Genomic DNA, 8,031 nt, shown 5'->3' with positions numbered 1-8,031 from the left:
GGCGTGCCTATATAAGTCGCTGCACAAAGCCCTCGACAGGACTTACTTGCATCACTAGCATGGGAGGACTTGAAGGACTTGAATGGCGGTGGCAAAAGGATTCGGACTCGCAAGTGGAGAGCGTTGCAAAGGACTTGTTGGGGATACACGCGTTGTTTGAGGACTTGCGCAGAGAGAGAGAAGAAGAGGCGTTGAACTGTACAAAGTACGCTGGCGCAGCCAGATGCGCCGGTAACGCATATTGCACTTTTCACCCACGCGAGTAAGCGCGGCCATAGCCGCAAGTGAATAACCGCCAGCCGCGTCGAAGTCCGCTCCCTACCATTCGCCCCGTGATAACTCGCTCCGTTCAGACGACACGCGGAGAGCTCCTGCCTTCACCGACTTCCATCTCCAAAGGACGTGCCGGGGACCGGAGAGAGAGCTGCACGGAAGCCATCCATGGATGCGCTGGTGAACATCAACCTGCTCATCAGCAACCCCCGTGTGAGTGTGTGTGTGAGACTGGCCCGTGTCCTTGGGTATTAAGTAAGACTGTTTATAAGGATTTGCTCTGTGTCTCTGCTCTTGAATCATTGTGTATAGTGTAAATAAACCTTTTCTTCCTTTCTGATTCGATCGTACCCGTGATTTCTCCATTGACTAATCGTGGTACGAATAAAACCGCTTGAATCGGGTTCCACCATCTAAACGGCGCGGATCACGTGCACGCAACCGCTCGGCGTATCAACACACGTGGTTCGTGCGAGGCTTGTCTCCTCGTTTCAGGGCAGCGCAAGTATTTAGGTAATAGCGAATTTGGTCCTGATACCCTATTTTGCGCTGTCCGGAAGGGAGGTCATAGGTCCCGGGTCGCACCTGGTCAGTCAAGGACAAGGGGACTAATCTCCCCTTGGTAAGGGGAGAAGGCCGGCGACAGATCCGCAACAATATATATAGATATATATATATATATATATATATATATATATATATATATATATATATATATATATATATATATATATTGTTGCGGATATGAGATTGGCCTCCATCCATATCCGCTTGTAAATATTCCCCTATTTCCTCCATACTTCCCAACTATCCCCAATCCCCCATTCCCTAGTCCCATTTTCTGTAAACAACACTCTGTAGACCCGACCTTCCCCTATTTCCCCCATTAAATGTCGCATCCAGGTCCACCGCATCTCACGTAGACAACTATAGGACATCTTGCTAGTTATTCTTAGTTCATGTCAGTTAAGGACTCGTTTCCATTAATTCTGACTCTTCGTTGCACCAGAATGTGATTGTATGGCACCGTTAGGAAGTTTAGGACCTCCCAATACCTCCCCGCAGCTCTTCCTCATGGTACAACAACAACAACAACAACAACAACAACAGCGGCGGCGGCGCGGGGAGTGTGCGTCCTCACTCCGGCTTGGTTGGTAGGGGGTGTTGAAAGGGCACCAAGCCTTTCCAACGAGCCGCCATCGAGCATGTGCTCGACGGGGTTACCACGTAGGGGCTCGCTGTCAGCTCCTCGTCAAGGGCGGAGCCCGGTAACCCCCCGCACCCAATAGAAGCGGCGGACCGATCCCATCTAATGGGCGGAGCCAACGAGCTGAGGGCGTGTCACTCCCCGCTGAGCATGCGCAGGAAGAGGGAGGTGACGTCAGATGCGTGGAGAGCTGAAGGAGAAAGGACGCACCCTCTGAGCGCCGAGAGACCTCCCAAAGACTGAGCTGTATCCTGTCCCTGAGCCAAGGTGCACCTTGTGCTATCAACCGACTGCCTGTCCTTCCCTGCCATCAATCCCTGTGTAAGTCAGTCTTGTTCCGTTTGTCTGTGGTCTGTCGGGGATAAGATAAGACTGTAACTAAGTGCCCATCTTTTCTGTGCTTTATCTCATACCTTGTAATCTACCCCTTTTCTCCACCACCAATTATATCCTCCTCCGGAGGTCTTGAGAACTGTACCCCTTGTGTCGTTTCATTTATCCCAGTCGTTGTGTCTTTTCCATCATTGATTTAGCATAGCGCGACCAGGTCAACGTCGGGTGGAATCGGGTGAGTTGGGGAAGAATCGGGGGAATTGTTAGGTCGCGGCAATACCACCGCTCGGTAAATAACATCAAATCCGCGATCCGTAACAACTGGTGTCGAGGAGTGGGATCGGACCCGAAGCGCGCTTAACGCGCTCAAAATTACAAGTGACCGAAATTTGTTTTGTTTTAAAATAAAAACCCGAATTTTGAAAGTCGCGCTATGGCGGATCAAGACGGCTGGGTTCCGGTAGAGGAGAGTGAGGCAGGGTCGATCCAGGACCAAATTGAGGGACAAGAGGAGAGCGAAGCAGTGAGGGCGGCAGGTTCGCAAAATGGCGCCTCGCACATGGCTGCGGCGGCCGCACCCGCTGCACAAGTGGGAGGGATGGCCCAAATGCAGGCCCTCATGGAGCAATTTATGGTGCAAATGCAGGCATCCCTCAAACTGCAGAGTGAGCAATTGGGGGTAATGGGGAACCGGATGGATGCTCAGGGTGAGCGATTGGAGGGCCAAATGGGGGTAATGGGGAACCGGATGGATGCTCAGGGTGAGCGATTGGAGGGCCAAATGGGGGTAATGAGGGACGAAGCGAGGGGTACCGGTGAGGGGTTAGACAATGGGATAAAAGAGGTAAAGAATGGGATAACGGGGGTAGAAAACAGAATGGCCGCTCAAGAGAATCAAATGGAAGGGATGCAAAAGGGGTTAGAGGGGTTAGAAAACAGTATGGAAGGCAAATTGAGGGACATGAGGGACCAAGCGGAAAGGGAAGTTAAAAAAATGGGGCAGCAGATAGAGGGGGTCAGAATGGGGGTAGAAACTAAATTGGATGCTCACAGGGAGGAAATGGAGCAGATGAGGGTGGCATCTGGGCAGGAGATGCAAGTGATGGGAGAAGAGATCAGAAGAGGTGTGAGTGAGGAGGTCGGAGGAGTGCGCGAGGAGGTGAGGCACTGTAAGGAGCGCATGGAGAAGGAGGTGAGAAAGGGGATTGTAAAATTGCAAGGTGGTATAGAGGAGTTGACACTGGGAGTAGAACAACTGACAGTGGGACAAAAGGAGTTGGGGGACCAGGTAAAGAAGAACACAGCGGTAATAGAGGGATTAAAATCGACACAGAAGGAGATGAAAAAGGACGTAGGGGTAATTAAAAAAGAGTGTCAGACGGTACATGAGGACCTGACGAGGAAAATGAACAAGGTGGTAGAGGTAATGGAGGTTAAAGAGCGGGAGGTGCGGGAGCACATAGAAAAAAATAAGGTGGAGTTAGAGGAAGAACTTAAGGGGGCGCACGAGGAGATGAAGGAGGTGAAGCAGAAATTAGAAGAAGTGGAAGAAGGGGTGAGCGAAATGAAGAAGTGACGGAGAGAGGATAAGAAAGAGATAAAGGAGGAAGTAAAAGAATTGGTCCAAAGTCTGTGTTCGGATCGTGATGATGTGCTCATTAACCGGATGAGGGATTCGCAGGTGATGGAGGAGAAGCGAAGAGAAAGAGGACCCGGTGTAAGTGGTGACCAATATGGTCGTGCGTATGATGCGCCAGGTGATTTAATAAGCTTGGGGGTCGAGATAGACCCAGATGTTCGTGAGAGGCCAAGAGTGAGGTGTATGGCTGGTCCGGAGGGTATGGAACGAGGGTGCGAGCGAGAGGGTCCGGTGATGGGAGAGGTGCGAGGTGTGAGTGAGCAAGGTTGTGGTGGTATGGAATGGGTAGCGGGTTGCGGAAGTGTGACCCATGCATTGACACCAACAGGGGTAGTTTTTAGAGGGACAGGGGAGGCACGGGAGCCCCTTGGGGGTAATGTACTGTGGGGGCCCGGCCGGTTCGGCCCCGCGCTGACCCCGCAAAGGGCGATGCACGGGGTCCGGCAGGCGGGCAACGACTCGCATACGAGGTGGTCCCACAAGGTCCCACTCGCGCCGTATGACGGCAAGAGTGATCTACGCGCGTACCTGGCGCAGTTTGACTGTGTGTGTAAGGGCAACGGTTGGGGTGAGGACGAAGGTGGAGTACACCTGGTGGCCGCATTGCGCGGCGCGGCGGCGGAGGTGCTGACAGCATTACCACCGGGTGCTCTCACCCTGCCAGCCCTCTGCGACGCCCTAATTAATCGATTCGGCATTGAACAGCAGAGCGAGCTTGTTAAAGCTCAGCTCGCGCTGCGAAAACGCAAGCCCCAGGAAGCCATCGGGGAACTTGCCCACGACATTCGCCGCGCAGTGGGGATCGCACATGCTAGCATGGCAGCGGGTTCCCGGGAAAGCCTGGCGCTGGACCATTTTATCCAGGCCCTCCCGGATATTGAGCTCCGGCAACAGCTCGCCATGTGGCGCCCGCAGACTCTGAGCCAGGCGGCTGACGCTGCGGCCCGTTGGGAAGCAGCGAGGCCCCTGGCCCAGGGGAGCGAGCGTCACGCAATGGCGGTCCGCCAGGTGGGACCCCCGATGGAGGGAGGACCCCTTAGGGGGCCCGCCCCCGACGTGAGTCCTGACCTGGCGGGCATGGTCCGGAGGCTGGTGGACCAGCGCCTGGCGGGACCTGGACCATGGCAGGTGGCCCCGGAGGTGGCCCGCGGTGGACCACGAGCGGGTAATCCAATTCGGACCTTCAGGGGGGGGAATTTGGAATTCCGGAGACAAGCACCTTATCAGGTGAGGTGCTATGCTTGCAACCGTCTGGGTCACCTGGCGCGGCACTGTCGAGCCACGCGCCGGGATGATCCCCGGCGGTTGAGGTCCTTAACTCCGCCCAGGGGGGAGCGGGTTAGCCGACCCCAGACACCCCCCTGCCAGACCCCGGGAAACTAGAAGGCCTTACACCGGCGAGCAGGCGCCCCGTGGATTGCCTCGGCTTTAGATGCCGAGGCGGGACCCAGTACCTCTGAATAAGGGGGGCTTATTAGTGCCAGAGGACTGGGGGATTGATGAGCGATGGGCCCGGTGGGTAAGGGTGGCATCCCTGCCACCCTTCCCATAATGGGGGCAAATGCGCTATAGTTTATGGGGTTGATGGCAGTGAAAACTAGCCCGGGTGGGTTAGGATATCGTGTGTAGGGGTCTAGCGAAGATGACATTAGGTAACGTTAAGGTTTAGATAGTGACTGATACCTGTAGTGGGGACGCAGGTAGATTAGTATGGATGATAATGATGAGGGAGCGCAATAGTTTAAAGGGACGACTGGGAAGCGCAAGTTTCAGAGGGGAGTAGTTAGATGAGATGATGCTGTGTGAGAACTGGACAGGTGTGTGGAGCAGTGTGTGAGTAGTGAGTGTTGTGGATCAGCGCGAATGCGCTTGGGGGAGAGAAGGGTGCAGGCGGCACAAAGTATGACATCACAGGTGTGCAAGTACAGGTGTGTGAAATACATGGAGTATTGGAATGAGGGGTGTGGAGAGAGTTGGAGTAAGTGGTACGGAGTGGTGTGCATGGTGCGAAGGTGTGGATGAGGGAAGAGTGGACCCCTTTCACGAGTACCCGGGGCGGGTAGTTTAAAGAATAGTTAGAAGGTATAGGTAAATTGTGGTTGGATATTGGCATTTGTGGTGCGGTTGCAGAATGGTATTTTGGATGGGTGCATTAGTGTTGTGGAAATGGCTGGGCGTGTAGCCTGTTAGTGTGTGTAGTTGGTTTGGGCACTCCAGCACTGTGAGGATGTCGGCCAGGTGAGGCCGCAGGTGGGCTCTGGGAGCCGTTAGTGTCAGTGGGTGCCTGAGGATCCCGGGTGTGGATCGGGCAGCCCGTGCCAGAGAGGGCACTGAGGGGGTGAGAGTGCGAGAGGGCCTTCCCCAGTTAGTTAGGTTAGGGTGAGGAGCAGGTAAGCTCGGGTGGCAACTACAGTGGTGGAGGTGTGCAGGTGGGTAGACCTGCTGGGAGAGCTACACGTCACAGCCCAGAAATTGTGCGAGGGCACCGGGAGATGAATCGGGGGAGTGAGACCCCAAATTGAGAAGCACCACAGTTTGGTCAATGGGAATTGGTTTTTAGAACCCATAGTGTAAGTTGGCCAATGGATTGGCAGGGAAAGACCCCGGGTAATGTAAAGTTGTTAAAGTCATTTAGGAAATAGTTAGGATTGATGAACCTGTCGCACCATACGCAGCCACTTACCTGAGGTGATGATGATGACTCCACACCTGTGTTCCTTTGTTCTGTGTTGCAGGAAGTGAGAATTGCTGTGTGGATTTGTGAGACGCATCACGACGTGGATGAGACATTGGGGTGATTCCATCTCTCCCTCCTTAGGAGGGACTGATGATGAATTGGTGATGGCAAATTTTGATGTTGAGTTGGAGATGGCAAATTTTGATGAGAGTTGGAAATGGCAAATTTGATTGGTTAGGAGGGAGAGAAGACGAATTTGGTTGATGGGAGGAACGGGGAAGACAGTAGGGACGTTTGTTGATGTGTAAAGTAGATGTTTATGGGTAGTGTTGTGTTTTGTGGATACAGTAAGGGGTAAGGGAGGGGCAATGTAGGTTACCTGGTGGGGGGGGGGGGGCGTACGGTAGGAACGTACCTGTCTCACCTGGTTCCCATGTGCCCCCAGTGTGCATTACCTTGTATTGCGTGCACTTTTGCGCCCTTACCACCTTACTCACTTGTTTCTTTTGTCTCCCACCTCCGAGGATCTGGCTTTGGGGCAGAGAGAGAGGAGAGAGAGGTGCTGGCTCTGCAGTTGTGGGCCTGTACTTTCGCTGCTTGCTGCCTGGATCGATACACCATATGGACCGCAATATTGGTGGCTGCCCACAATGGACCGCAGTTCTTTTGCAGGCAAGCACCACCCGTTGATGGACCTCTGGGTCAACGTGGCACCTATGCCATACAGGTGAACCACTTTTAGTTGGCCCCCCTGACGGCCACAATTCAGAAATGGACGCGGTTGGCGCCTTTCTTTATTTTTAAAGAAGCAAGAAGGCCAAGTGGGCTCCAAGGCAAGACCAGCGGCAGAACATCGGCCGGCTGCGACACCACCGGTGACCATGGACACTTGATTGTGCCTTTTCTTTTACTGAACACTTTATTGGTGCACCGGATGGTGCTGACTGTGTGTATGGGGTGGTGCTTTTGGTGCTTGGATGGGGTGCTCTGCACATTATTAAAGGCCGTAGGGCCACAGGGCACTCGTGGGTTGGTGTATCGATGCTGGCATGCGTGCTCTCTCTATGCATAACATCTGCATGTGTTCCTCAAAGAACAGGTCCTGGATCGTAGTGTAAATATCAGTGTAGTCTTGTATAAATGATGCTCCCTACCGGCTGTATATTTAGTTTGAGGATTCTTTCCGCGATTCGGTTATCCTGTGGGTGTGTTTCTGTGAGGAGAAGGGTGCAACGTCGCAGGGGGACATATTTACTCATTTGTGAACATCTGTAAAACTGTCGCACTCAGGGTTGAGTTAATAGTAGAGGGAACTACATCTGAGTGCCACACTAACGTAGGTAAAAATTTATCGGGTCGGGACACCCCGAGGTAGAGAAGGGTGCAATGTTGCGGATATGAGATTGGCCTCCATCCATATCCGCTTGTAAATATTCCCCTATTTCCTCCATACTTCCCAACTATCCCCAATCCCCCATTCCCTAGTCCCATTTTCTGTAAACAACACTCTGTAGACCCAACCTTCCCCTATTTCCCCCATTAAATGTCGCATCCAGGTCCACCGCATCTCACGTAGACAACTATAGGACATCTTGCTAGTTATTCTTAGTTCATGTCAGTTAAGGACTCGTTTCCATTAATTCTGACTCTTCGTTGCACCAGAATGTGATTGTATGGCACCGTTAGGAAGTTTAGGACCTCCCAATACCTCCCCGCAGCTCTTCCGCATGGTACAACAACAACAACAACAACAGCGGCGGCAGCGCGGGGAGTGTGCGTCCTCACTCCGGCTTGGTTGGTAGGGGGTGTTGAAAGGGCACCAAGCCTTTCCAACGAGCCGCCATCGAGCATGTGCTCGACGGGGTTACCACGTAGGGGCTCGCTGTCAGCTCCTCGTCAAGG

Source organism: Myxine glutinosa, chromosome 14, assembly GCF_964187855.1.
Source record: "Myxine glutinosa chromosome 14, kmMyxGlut1.1, whole genome shotgun sequence".
In the NCBI taxonomy this organism is placed as follows: Eukaryota; Metazoa; Chordata; class Myxini; order Myxiniformes; family Myxinidae; genus Myxine; species Myxine glutinosa.
The sequence above is the reverse complement of the archived record's forward strand: the minus strand, read 5'-3'. Positions refer to the sequence as shown.